Source organism: Gymnoscopelus microlampas (assembly GCF_963454915.1).
Source record: "Gymnoscopelus microlampas genome assembly, chromosome: 19".
In the NCBI taxonomy this organism is placed as follows: domain Eukaryota; kingdom Metazoa; phylum Chordata; class Actinopteri; order Myctophiformes; family Myctophidae; genus Gymnoscopelus; species Gymnoscopelus microlampas.
The window spans coordinates 2,271,088-2,285,096 of NC_139956.1; the positions used below are offsets into that span (position 1 = coordinate 2,271,088).

Genomic DNA, 14,009 nt, shown 5'->3' on the forward strand with positions numbered 1-14,009 from the left:
GACAGACAGTCATTTATGCTCCTTCATACAACAGTGTTGAGCATAGAATATAACAGATCTACATGCTCACTGTGAGCTTGTAGATCTGTTACTAAACAACACCAACAAAACATCAACACAACTACACAACATCAACACAACCTGCTCATCAGCAGCAGTTGGGAGTTCAGTCTCTTGCTCAAGGGCACTTCGACACGCAGCCAGGAGGAGCCGGGAATCGAACCATGAACCCTGTGGTTCCAAGATGGCCGCTCTACCTCCTGAACCCCTGCTGTCCTTTTAAGTCACTCGAGCCTGATTTAAGTGACGTCAGCTGATAAGAACTTGAAGCTCTAAATGGTCTAAAATGAATGAAGATGATCATTCATTCTTTTATTATTTACAGTCATTGCTTTAAAGGCTATGATTGTTGATTATTATATGTACGTTATTCTGTTAGTTTTAATTTAATCTGATTTTAGATTAGAGGTTGTAATATAATTAAATTGTATTTCCATATTATGTATTTACTTTACAAATCTCTTAACTTGTGTTCCTCATTTTTACTAAATATATATCTTCCTTTCCGTCTCCCTTTGAGAACGGTGAGAGAGAAAGCACTAGGCTATTGTTAGTTGACATTCTAACCGTGATGCGACATTAATTTTCATATTTAAATGATTGACGTTTGATTCCCCTCATTCCCCTGGTAACGCTATGAACTGTGGGTAATTCCCAGCATAGATGCTGACTTACAGAAAGGATGAATAAAGGCTCTGAGTCCTCACTGACTAAAACATTTCACATGGGAGGGGCAGACAGACAGACTTCACGTGAACGCATGCCTAAAGTATCATTCATAGTCGGACGTAAGAATACGTAACGAGCGCCGGCGCTCCTTGCGTTGTCGTTTTTTACTCCCCCTCCGTCACTTACGGCTCCAGTTGTTCCGTCCGTTCAGTCGACATTCACCGTCAGCCCGACGGACGTTTACTACGTTTTGCCTGTAGTACCACTGGGCTACAATGCTAGTTTCATAGCATTGTAGCGTGACACAACCGGTTGCCAGATTTTGTGAGAGAAATAAGTAACCAGGTCTATGAAAACAAGCCCAAAAGAATCGACTAGGCCACATATGAACAGTGGTGGAAAAAGTACTCAAATGTTTTACTTAAGTAAAAGTATCACTACTCCAATGCAGAAGTACTCTGTTACAAGTAAAAGTTTGGAATTAAAAATGTACTTGAATAAAAGTACAAAAGTATTGGTATCAGAATGTACTTAAAGTACCAAAAGTAAAAGTACAACAATGTTTGAAAATAGCCGATCTACAAGCTCACAACGCGTCGCATAGCCTATGTATAAAATTGGGCTAAAGTGGTTAATGTATGTTTCATAATATTATCATTTATATCTGAAAAGTAACTAGTAACTAAAGTTTTCAAATAATTGTAGTGGAGTAAAAGTACAATATTTGCCTCTGAGATGTAGTGGAGTAAAAGTAAAAGTATTGGATTTTTTTTTTTTTACTTAAGTACAGTACTTAAGTAAATGTACTTAGTTACTTTACACCACTGCATATAGCAGATCTACAATATATATTTGAGAATCACTGGTTTAAATAATAATTGGCCCAAATAAGCAACTACACTTTAGAAACAAGACCAAATAAAACCGCAACCACCAATAAAAAAATGCTTGTTTGTTTACAAGCAACTATACAGAAGAATAAGCCCAAAGTCGCTTATAATAAGCAGACATGGCAACATTGGGTACGTGCAATCTCTCTCTCCTAAATAACGTGAGCGAACCATGTATGTGTCCGTAAAGAACGGACGGAATCCCTCACCTCATGACGCACGTTTAAGACACATCTAGGGACTATGAACGGGCCTTAAGTCAGTGAGTCAGTAAGGGAGCGGAGTTGGGCCAACGGTAACCGCCCAACTCACTCCAAATCCAACTCACTCCAAATCGCGCCCAACTCACTCCAGACATCTCACTCCACACACCTGCCCAACTCACTCCACACACTTGCCCAACTCACTCCACACACTTGCCCAACTCACTCCACACACTTGCCCAACTCACTCCAAAAAATATTATTGAGTACAATATTGAGGAATTAAGTACAATATTGAGGAATTTGTTACTTTTAACTCTATTCTGTTTTAGGCTTGGTTAAAGTTTTAAATACTGTCTCTACAAAACAACTTAATGGTTCTGGGGGGTTCTATTGTTGGTCAAATCAAGAGGTGTTGTTATATTCCTCGTTAAGGTTTTGGCCCTCCTCCACTGAGTTCACCCGCATAATCACCCTCCACCCAGGTTAGGGTTAGGGTTTAGGGTTAGGGTTAGGGTTAGAATGTAAGAGTCTCCACCGATTCAACCCACACACACGCACACACACACACACACACACACACACACACACACACACACACACACACACACACACACACACACACACACACACACACACACACACACACACACACACTATAATATTATAATTTATAGCTGCAAAGTAACTAGTAAAACAAATACATTTAGTGGAGTAAAAAAACAATATGTGGATCCAATATGTAGTGGAGTAGAGGTAAAACCATTGGAAGTTGGGAATACTCAAATAACGCACAAATACCCAACATTGTACATAAGTACAGTACTTAAGTTAATGTACTTAGTTACTTTACACCACTGACACATTGAACCAATATTACACTGGTGACATTGCATGGAGTGAGTTGGGTTTGGTCCTGGAGTGAGTTGGCTATGGTCCTGGAGGGAGTTGGTCTTTGGTCCTGGAGGGAGTTGTCCCAGCCCTGGAGTGAGTTGGGCGAGCCCTGGAGTGAGTTGGGCAAATATTTCTTAAGTCTTCATGGAGTGAGTTGGATTTGGAGTGAGTTGGGCGGTATTCGGGCCAACACACACACACACACACACACACACGCACACGCACACGCACACGCACACGCACACGCACACGCACACGCACACACACACACACACACACACACACACACACACACACACACACACTTGTGCTGTTCCTAAACCCTCAGACAGAGACACACCCAGCCAGTCCATCCAGTAATGTCTAATGAATGATTCAAAGTTCTGGTCCAAATCATCTAATTACATACAGGATGATTTCATTTGTGAAACAGGCCCCAGCTCATCAGGAACAATCAGGCGTCAGAGAACCTGATTGGATGCCTGCTCTGTCAGTCAACAACGAAAATAGCAGATCTACAAGCTCACAACGCATCACAATTGGGCCGGATTCATAACGAGGGTCGTAAATATGGTGTAAATGAAGTTCGTAAAGGAGGTCGTATTTCTGGTACTCACTAACGGACGTGCAATTCAAAAAGGGGATCGTATATGACAGAGACGCGCGTATGACCAGTTCTATATTATAATGACAGCCAGCTGGGCGTGATGATCCCGAGAGGTTCATTTACATTGCTCCACGCCCCATTTTGCACCATAAAAGGCGTGAACCGTGACTCAGCAGTTTCTCTCTGATCAAATCTGTCACTTTACTGAACAGTGTTGCCATGTCCGCTTATTATAAGCGAATTTGCGCTTATTTTTCTGTAAAGTTGCTTGTAAATATTGGTAGAAGTGGGGTGCGTTTTTTTGGGCTTGTTTCTAAAGTATAGTTGGTTATTTGGGCTTGCTTCACAATTGTTCAATTGTTTTAACCGGTGGTTCTCAAATATTTTATGTCATGGACCCCCAAGTTAATATGTAGGCTAATTCATTCCTATAAGCCCCATCTGAAAATGTTTTGTGCCAGCTGGAGGCAGATTTGTGTTGTTAGAATGTTTAAAAAATCTTCCAAATATTCCACATTTTATTACAAGATTTTTTTTTAAATATAGCAGATCTACAACCTCACAACGGTTTAATTAAAGTGCTTATAATGGCCTAAGTGCCAGTTGCTTCTTTTGGGCTTATTTTCATAGACCTGGTTGCTTATTTCTCTCACAAAATCTGGCAACACCGGAGTTTAAATTCTTGTCCAAACTTACAGCTGTCGGCCGCGATGCCTTGACACTGACAGAGAACTTGAACATCATTCTGATCTGTCTGGAAGCGAGTCCCACTATTGCACGATGGATCAGCTGAACGTAATGTGTAATGTTTACAAGGTTTAACCCCGCCAGCAAATAATAGACTAATAACCTGGAAAGGATATAACATGCTCACGTTTACCAGGTAAAAAGATGATGTTGAGAATAAATCCAGGGCATACAAGTGGAACGATTATGGACCAGAGCTTATTGATTACTTATTGATTAAATTAGTTAATTTTGGATTAATATATCACTGTCCTACGTCTGAATGGGGAATGGATCTTCTGGACACATCTTTCATCACTATAGTTTCCTCATCAGATGGTAACATTTATTAGGCTGTTGTGTGTGGCGTTCATGTGATCAATATACAGTAGAGTAGCCTACAGTAGACTATTAGCCTACAAATTAATACCGTGGCACGGACACTGACGTGCGTCAGTCCCTCCGCAGTTTCAGTAAGGCATGAAGCCTATTTTCATTATTACGTGACACTTTGGCTGAGATGGCCCGCTGGCAAACACACTCAGGGACCTAATAATTCAGCTCTAAATGCGACTCATAGCCTAGAAAATAAATAAAAAGCGGTGGAATCTACATCATGTCTATATTATGCATAGGCTACACTACAAGCAATACATCGTTTGACATTTATTTTCTATTTTTTATATATATGTGTTGACAAATGTTGGGCACATATACATTTTATTTGAGGTTTGCCACTGTTGTAATTGATTTTGACATGAAGAATAAAGCATTCTAAAGACATACGCACATTTCAGCCCTGAAGACTGCCTCGGGGGTGACGTGAGAACGTGCGCACCTGACGCACAAGACACAGACCAAAAAATCTTTATGAATCAGGTGTATGTGTACGACTTGTCCTAAATGCCGGTACATGGTCGCAAATCCCTTTATGAATCCGGCCCATTGTGAGCTTGTAGATAGGCTATCTTCGCTATTTTTCAGAACAATATTGGTTACTGACAGACTAAAATAAGCACATTTTCGCTATATTAGTTTGTTTTGTAAACAGAAAATACAGTTTCAGTAAGTTTTTTTTTTTTTATAAAGCCTCATTTATTTTTTATTACAAAGTTTTATTCTCGTTTTAGTTAAAGGTAGGGTAAGTGATATTTTTTGGCTAAAACAAAAAGTATTTTGTTAAAAGGTTAAAATACTATATTCTGATAGTAATCATTGCTATAGAGTGTTTTTTCAGTAACAGATGTCTCCCTGTCTCTCCAGCTCTTTAATAAACAGAAAATACATTTTTCGGTAGGTGTCAAAATCTCAGCCAATCAGGAGAAAGTACCAATTTTTAAGCTTAATTTGTATAGTGTTCTAGTTCCAATTTTGCCTGCTCATTTCTTAGTGTCATCACTTCCAATTTCACTTGTTTAATCTGTATCCTGATTGAGTTCTCTGTCCTGGTTGGATAAAATTGGAAATGAAACTGAAACTGAAACGAAAATGCATTTTCTGTTTAATAAAGAGCTAGAGAGACAAGCAGACTCCTTTTACTGAACAAACACTCTATAGCAATGAGTACTATCACAATATAGAGCTATTTAACACTTATTTTAACCAAAGCAAATCACTTACCCTACCTTTAACTATAATACCCGTGACAAATAGGAGACATTGATTTTACACAAAGAAGAAGACAATTCTAAGTAGATGCCACGTCAGTTCAATGCCTTCCCGCACAAGAGTACAAAACACTGACGTTGGCCTACAAAGCAACCAAAGGTATGACACCCCCATATATTCAAAGCCTGATCCAACCCTACAAACCGTTCCGCTCTCTCTTCTCCCTTCTGGCTCACAAACTATGGAATGAACTCCCCTAGAACTGCAGACTCACTCCCAATATTCTGCCTTAATCTGAAGACTCAACTCTTCAGACTCCATCTCAGCCCGTAGAACTTGCCCTAGCCTTGAGGACCTTGCAGGATTATGCAACGGTTAAAATGTAACTTAGATAGCATGTTATGTAGACAGATGCCAGGTCATTGTTGACCTGGCATCCTATCAGAGGTGGGACCAAGTCCCTATGTTGCAAGTCCAAGTCGAGTCTCAAGTCTTTGCTCTCAAGTCCCGAGTCAAGTCCAAGTCAACACAGCCAAGTCCCAAGTCAAGTCCAAGTCCTCAGCTTTTTGTTTCGAGTCCCACACAAGTCCTTAGCATTTTGGTTCGAGTCCCACACAAGTCCTAACCTTTTGTTTCGAGTCCCAAACAAGTCCTAACCTTTTGTTTCGAGTCCCAAACAAGTCAAAATGTTAATTCAAGATATGTAAAGATTTACATAAATCATGAGCATTTTTCACAATTTGCATTTGTTTTAAAACATGGGTTCTTCCAGGCCAACAGAACGCAGATACTGTACTTTTAATATCCTCCTTGAGGACAGGGTTTAAAAGGGCCCTTTTTAATGAATATAATGTAATTTTGTACAATCTGTATGGTAGAGTATGTTACTACAATATAACTTATACAATCAGGGTGGTTGTATTTTGTCTCCCTGCTCTTCTATTGAGACATTTAGATAATGTCAAAGGCCATGTCTCACCTAGACACAGGATCTGACACAAATTCAGTGTATCCTCTGATCAAGCAGGCAGGCTCTATTATCACGATGGTGAAATTTCAGCACTTGCACTGGAAACCGCGTTCAAATCCGGGGTAGAAGAGGAAATGTATATAGCGCTGAAGTGGTCAATGTATGTTTTGTATTAATAACCAAAATCTACAAAGTAATTGGTACCTAAAATTTTCAAATAATTGTAGTGGAGTAAAAGTAGGCTAATATCTGCCTCTCATATGTAGTTGAGTAGAAGTAGGTAGCTGATATATTGCACTTTTACCTTAGCGCTAGGTATACTCTTGGTTGCTTGTTTTTGCAGAAAATGCACTTAAGACTTCTGGTGATTAGTAGTTTCGTTCCCTACCTATGTTGAATGCACTTAATGTAAGTCGCTTTGGATAAAAGCGTCTGCTAAATAATGTAGAAGTAAAAGTACTGAAAATTGCAAATACTTCAGTAAAGTAAAAAATAAGTCAAAATTGTACTTAAGTAAAGTACTTGAATAAATGTACTTAGTTACTTTCCACCACTGGTTATAGTTTGCACTTAGCACGCAGTAATGTTAATGTGAAGTATAGGTCTTGCCTTGCATACTGCTTTTCTCGTCTTGTCTATCTTTAAAACCGAAAGCTATAACTGCTGGAGTTGACATTTTATTCCACCTGGCTTCAGTTCCAGCAGCGACGGCAGGAGTGAAGTCGGTGTGTTGTTTGTTTGGTAACGTGCAACATGTGGGCCAGTGTTGACAAGTATCGGGAGAGAAACAAGCGAACCGACTTCCAAAAACAAGCCAAAAACAAACCAAATTTTGTCCAAAGGTTAGGGTAAATAAGCAGCTTTGGCAACACTACACTAGGTGTCACTGACGGCCGGGATTTCTGACTAATAACATTATAGTTGATGCACACTTTTTTAAACATTTTTGGCTTGCTTAAGTGACTTGAAAGTGACTTGAAGGTGACTTGAAAAGACTTGAATTTTCAAGTCACGAGGGCTCAAGTCAAGTCAAGTCTCAAGTCTTTAGTGTTCAAGTCAAGTCAAGTCTCAAGTCTTTGGCATTCAAGTCCCAAGCAAGTCCAAGTCTATTTTTGATTTGGTCAAGCAAGTCTCAAGTCATCAAAATCGGGACTTCAAGTCAAGTCGAGTCTCAAGTCTCGAGTCCAAGTCCCCACCTCTGCATCCTATAGTGTGTATAGTTTCAATGTAGGCTGATGATAGGTTCTTGGTTTACGTATTAGTTATTATTAGAATATTGGTTTACTATGTACTAATTTATTATTAGATTACTATTTTTATGCATGTGATGTAGTATGTGTATTATGAATTATGTATTATCTTGTGTCCTTGCTTACTGTAAATCACTCTGGATTAAGAGCATCTGCTAAATGCCTAAACTGTAAAATGTAAACATCAATCAATCAACAGATAGATCTAAAGTCTAAAAGCAAGACATGCTCAAACGTATATTAAACATATTCAAACGTACACACCCTATGTACAATCATCCTGCCTGGTGCAGAACAAGAGAGATTAGCAAGGTAAGACTATAGTTATTATTGTCTCCGCCAGGCCGAAGGCATGGCGAGAGAGTATGTTTTACCCTCCGTCCGTCCGTCCGTCTGTCCGTCTGTCTGTCCGTCCGTCTGTGGACAGCTAATCTCTGCCACCGTTGGCTTGATCGCAGCCAAACTGTGCACACACACTCCCTGGATGCCAATTCAGACCCTCTGCCCCAAAATTTTCACATGGGCTTGTTATAGCGCCACCAGGAGGCCGCTTTTGCTAAAACACATTTTATGACAGTACTCCTACAAAATGTGTCCAAACGTCACACAAATCGGTACACAGTATCTCTATAGTCATTAAACCAAACAGCTTTTTCAGATTTCTCATATTCCATCTGGATTGGCTAAAAATGGCTTCCAAAGTTTGCAGGACTGCTCCGTTTTGAACAAAATGCCTCAAATCATGAACACAGCATGCAATTTCCGTGGAATTTTGCACGCACATTCTCACTAGGCCGAGGAAGAACTGCCACTTGAGAATTTTGAAATCAGCCTCATGGTGGCGCTACAACAGGCTGCTTTGTGTTTTCACCTATAACTGCACCGATCTGTGTAAAACTTTGTATGTGCACTCCCTAGAGGTCAAGGAAAAACCTTTGACTTGCATTTTTCACATCTGCCTTTTATAGCGCCACCAGGAGGCAGACTTATGTAAAACATATTTCTTTACATTACTTCTTCCGATTTTATCCAAATTTCACGCAAATCAGTACACATGATCTCTATAGTCATGTGATCAAGGCGGATCTGTTTAATTTTTCATATTCCATCCCGATTGGCTAAAATTCACATCTTAAGTTTGCAGGTGTGGCCCGTTTTCAACAAAATGCCGCAAATCATGAACGCAGCGTCCGATTGTGGTCAGACTTTGCACGCACATTCACACTATGTTGAGGAACAAATGCTACCCTTTTAATATTTGCCTGTTATGGCGCCACCAGCAGGTCTAATTTAGCAAAACACATTTTTTGAACAAAATGCCTCAAATCATGAATGCAGTGTCCGATTGCCGTGCAAGGCCTAAGAAGAAATGGCACCCTTTTCACATTGGCATATTATAGCGCCACCAGGAGGCCACAATAACCTACCTGACCTGGCGGAGACCTGTGCTCCGAGGAGCACTTTTTCTAGTTTTGATTGTATTTATTCATAGTGCAAACATTATGACAGCTTCAGTGTTGAACATAAAATTCCCAAATGCACTCTTTTTCCTCTTTTTTCCCCTTTGAGCTGCCCAACAGATAAAACAAAACAAAGTTTTCAAAGCAGTGGTCTGAGGTTGAGGACAAGGTCACAACTTGCATGGACTAGGAGCCCAATATCATCATAAATAATAAGAAATAAGTAAGCCTACAGTTATGACATCAACACAAACCACACAGCTAACGTTACAGGTGAAAACAGAGTGGATGTTACAACAGGCGTATAATGCTACATAATCATTCCTAAACCTATCTTTACCATCTCGCAGTGGATCTGTAAATAGGTGTATGGACGTGTGAGTGAGCTGACAACGGACTGACAGCCAATACTGTGTTACTTGTTACAGTGTCTGTGAGCTATCATCAAGCCTACAGTGCATTGTGTCTGTAAGTGCTGCTGCTGCTGACCGGTTGATGAGAGTAAACCTGCCGTTCTGCCAAGTAAACACCCTGAACTAGATATTCCTTGTCGTGGCATTATTTTACCCACTCGAGTGTACATGTCATAGCCACAAGTAAGTCCACAGCAATATGTTTATTATGTTAAATGTTTGTCTGGCATGAGACAATATCACCAACAGTATTGACACTGTCAGTCAGAAACCTCTTATTTCCATATTTAATGCCCTATTTGATCACACTACAGTGTCACACAAAAAGTAGCAGATCTACAAGCTCAAAACGCATCGCCACACGTTTTCAGATTGCAGGTGTGTTACTTTTACTATGTTTTCATTTATATCCTGCAAAGGAACCATTTTGGACATACAGTATGAGGTTTACACCTGGCAGTAACTTTATCCTGATTCTACACAAGATGTGGATATAATACCTCTATCAACCAGTAGGTGTCCCAACAGACCACACAATAGGTCTGTCTCAATTCAGGGGTTGCAGCCTCCAAGTGCGGATTTTAAGGGCGATGACGTCACAGTGGCGCGCCAAGTGCTGTCCCATTTCGAAGACCCCTTCAAATCCACCCTTCGAATGTGCCCTACTTTCCCCCTTTTCCAAGCGTACACGCGATGTACGCTTCAAGCACTTCGGTGAACAGCCGAGTCCCACAATGCAACGCGAACTGAGCTGACTGGAAAATTTTCTGAGCGGCCGCCATCTTTTTCACCGCTATAAATTCTCGTCCATCTAAACTTCTAAAACTCTCTCTAACTTCTTTTTTGTGCCACGGAATTTACTTTTAAGATGTTTTAGGATAGCATTAAGTAGTTTAAACTTCATATATGTGGTGATACTATTTAAAAATAAGAATTCAGAGAACCGTCCCGTCGGGTCCTGGGGCGGCCAGTGAAACTCACGTAGCCGTCTAATGCAACCTGTTTTCGGCCTGACTCTTCCAAACATGCCGTTGCTCCCACGGTTGTCCGTGGAACGAACTTGGAGCCAGCCTGAACCAGCCTTAATGGTGGACCAAAGCTGTAAGTTTTAAAACCTTTTAAAAGTGTTGTTGTGTCACGGAATGTACTTTTAAGATGTTTTAGGATAGTATGTAGTTGTTTAAACTTCATATATGTGGTAAATGTATCGTGAACGAGCCTACTTTAACGTTAAACCGCGGCCAGCGGTGCTTCTTCTACCCGAACACAGCCAGCTGTTTTCGGGGTAGTCCTTTTCAAATGCCCCCCCCCCCCGAGATAGTCAGTGGTTAAACATTACTGAGATTATACGGCTGGTGTAATTGTTGTGTTTAAACATGAAATGTAGAGGGTTGTATGTCACGAGTCCGACTAGTATTTGTTTTAAATTTTGTTAATGGTCAAATTCAGCTGTGGATTAACTGTGGTCGTTAGTAGCGTAAGAGCCCTTTTTGAGTAATGTTTTTATTGCATTCAACAGTGGAGGAAGACCCCATTGATACTGGCCCCAGCCCCCAGTGCCCCGGAATTTAATTTCAAATGTAAGTACCGTGTGTGTGTGTGTGTGTGTGTGTGTGTGTGCGTGGGAAAAGTACTCAAACGTTTTACTTAAGTAAAAGTATCAATACTGCAACGTAGAAGTACTTTGTTACAAGTAAAAGTCCGGAATTAAAAATGTACTAAATGATCATTTGAACTGGGGACCCCCCACCCTGACAGGCTCTTGGAATTGTAGGAGTAGAGGCATAACATTTTTTTTACTCGGTTCCACAGATAAATATTGTGAAAATAGCAGATCTACAAGCTTGTAGATCAGCTATTTTTTTAATAGTATAGTTTATTTTCCTCTTTTTTTTTAAAGGTCTTAAAAGTCTTAAACTGTCACTTTACTGTCATCTGGGGACCCCCCAAAAAGCATGCAGGTTGAGAACCACTGATTTAGACCCTGAAGTGTATGATCAGTGTTGCCAGCTTTTATGAGAGAAATAAGCAACCGGGTCTATGAAAAGCGACTATAGACCACATGAGCACTTTAAACCTATATACCTATTTGAAAATAGCCGATGCATCTTTGGGGTCCATTAGCTCTGGTCGTTAGAAGGAGTTGGAGAACTCCTTCTAACACTAGTATGGACCAGTCCAGAGCTAAGGGGTCCATGACATGAAAATATTTGAGAACCACTGCTGGTTTAAATAATAATAAAAAAAATGTGGAAGCAAGCCCAAATATACAACTACACTTTAGAAACAGGCCCAAGAAGGCCCAATATTTACAAGCAGTAAACAAAAAAAGAAGCCCAAAGTCGCTTATAATAATCTTACATGGCAACACTGTATGATAATGATCTGCTGCAGTTCAACTGTGAAACAGACGACCTACAAGCTCACAGTATGTCACAAATGCGACGTGTTGTGAGCTTTCAGATCTGCGATTTCAAGCAACACCCACAGCCATTCAAAAACATCAGAACGACCTACTATGGAATGCAGTCGGGTCTCTCACCCTCAGAAAGTTGTTAGCCTATTAATGTTGATGAGGACAGGAGACGATTGATTTTGAATAGCTAACGCTAGCTTTTAGGTTAACTGTCATTACTGTCAGTAGGCGGTTTATTATCCAGAGGGGGAGATCTCTCTCCCCCTCCATGTAGGCTGACACAGTTGGCTGCACAGTGGATGCACTGTTTACATTGCTCGCTTTTAACTTATCTTATGTAAGCCAATTCTAGTCTCACCATTGTGGTTGAAACTTTCTCTCCCTCTTTTTCGTCTCATTCTGCTTTTCACTCTGGCAACTTTCTTTCTGTATTTGTTTTTACCTGGTGTTTGACCGAATACTGGTGGTTTTAAAAACATTTTGAAAATGAACGAGGGGGTCCAAGGATGACGGGGAAAGGCTCTTCTGTGAGCCTGCCCTGCTCGAGTTTACAGATATGTTAACAGAACACACTGACAGTAGTACAGGGAAATTTTGTGAAATTATTAGATGTTAATGTTTTGATTTTATTTTCAAGGCATTATTTTCACTGGCCCCACCGGGCAAGTGCTTGTTGCATTCTGCTGGCCCTGACGGTTTAAAAAGTACATCCGGGCCACTGGGCCATTTATAATGTCGACCCCTGAATTCATAATAATAATAATATACCCCCCCCCCCCCCCCCATTCATATAATTTCAGGTCATAACAGCATGTGCAGTTCTCCACAACATCTGCATGGATGCTGGTGATATTAATTTGTGACCCCAGAGGATGAGGGAGAGGATGAGGGGGAGAGGGTGTCTGAGGCAGTCAGTGGCGATCTGTGGCGGGAGCAGCTGACTGCGGAGGTGTCTGGCCTGGAGGAGGTGCCCATGGACCATGACTATTAAGTACAGGCAAGTAGAACAAATGTATATATCTACTGATTCCCATTTACTTAAAAATGTTTTGTATGTTTACCTTAGGAAACGTTTGTAATAGGTTTGCTATTCTTGCCTCTTTCTAAAACCATCCACAGTGACATGGCAGCCGTCTATTGGGTCAGCCTTGCAAACCCACCTGATGAACGATGCGGTGGACAGTGGACCACCCCAGATGATGCTCTACTTGCTACCTCGAGGACAAACACCAGGGTCTTCATATGTTGCACCCCATCCGTTTCACTGTTCCTGGTTGAGAAGGTCTAACAACACTGACAGGGACTCCCTGTTTAGCCCAGAAAAAGACTGTGTACCCTCATCATTAGAAAATGTTAACATTGATAGTGTTTATATGAAATGTGTTTTTAATTAGAGTTTCACAGAAGGCACTTTACTGTAATGTTTCCCTGCATTTGAAATAAAATCAATTTGCACTGTTTGAATTGTGTTGGACTAATATGATCATATCATGTAGCTGGAATAATTAACATGTTTACTTAAGTAACATTTTGAGGTATTTGTACTTTACTTGAGTATTTCCAATTTCCAATACTTTCACTTCTACTCCACTACATCTCGGAGGCAAATATTGTACTTTTACTCCACTACATTTGATAGAGTTAATCTTGTTGATAATAATTTGTCAAGTGTCAGAAACCTGCTTAAAATGTCATCTCTGATATAATATGCTTCTATTTCTCCTATTCTACTTCTGTGCAAGGCCGCTGAGCTGGCTCTGTTTGAGATAACACTCTCTCCTTTGAGTCCCACTAACTTTGTTTTGCTCTGATGGGTTCAGCCTGGTATGTTAACCATAACACT

The 14,009-nt window shown here is 40.5% G+C and overlaps 1 protein-coding gene and 1 long non-coding RNA gene across 15 annotated transcripts in view; one reads left to right on the forward strand and one right to left on the reverse strand.

Moving 5' to 3' along the window:
• The window catches only part of LOC311034799 (NACHT, LRR and PYD domains-containing protein 12-like), a 136,470-nt gene that overhangs the window by 33,006 nt on the left and 89,455 nt on the right, over positions 1–14,009 (reverse strand). The gene's annotated exons all lie outside the window — the stretch shown is intronic.
• Positions 10,537–13,620, forward strand: LOC311034848. Its single transcript, XR_014599637.1, has 4 exons — positions 10,537–10,851; positions 11,270–11,330; positions 12,967–13,163; positions 13,286–13,620. It is a non-coding gene; the product is annotated as an uncharacterized lncRNA (long non-coding RNA).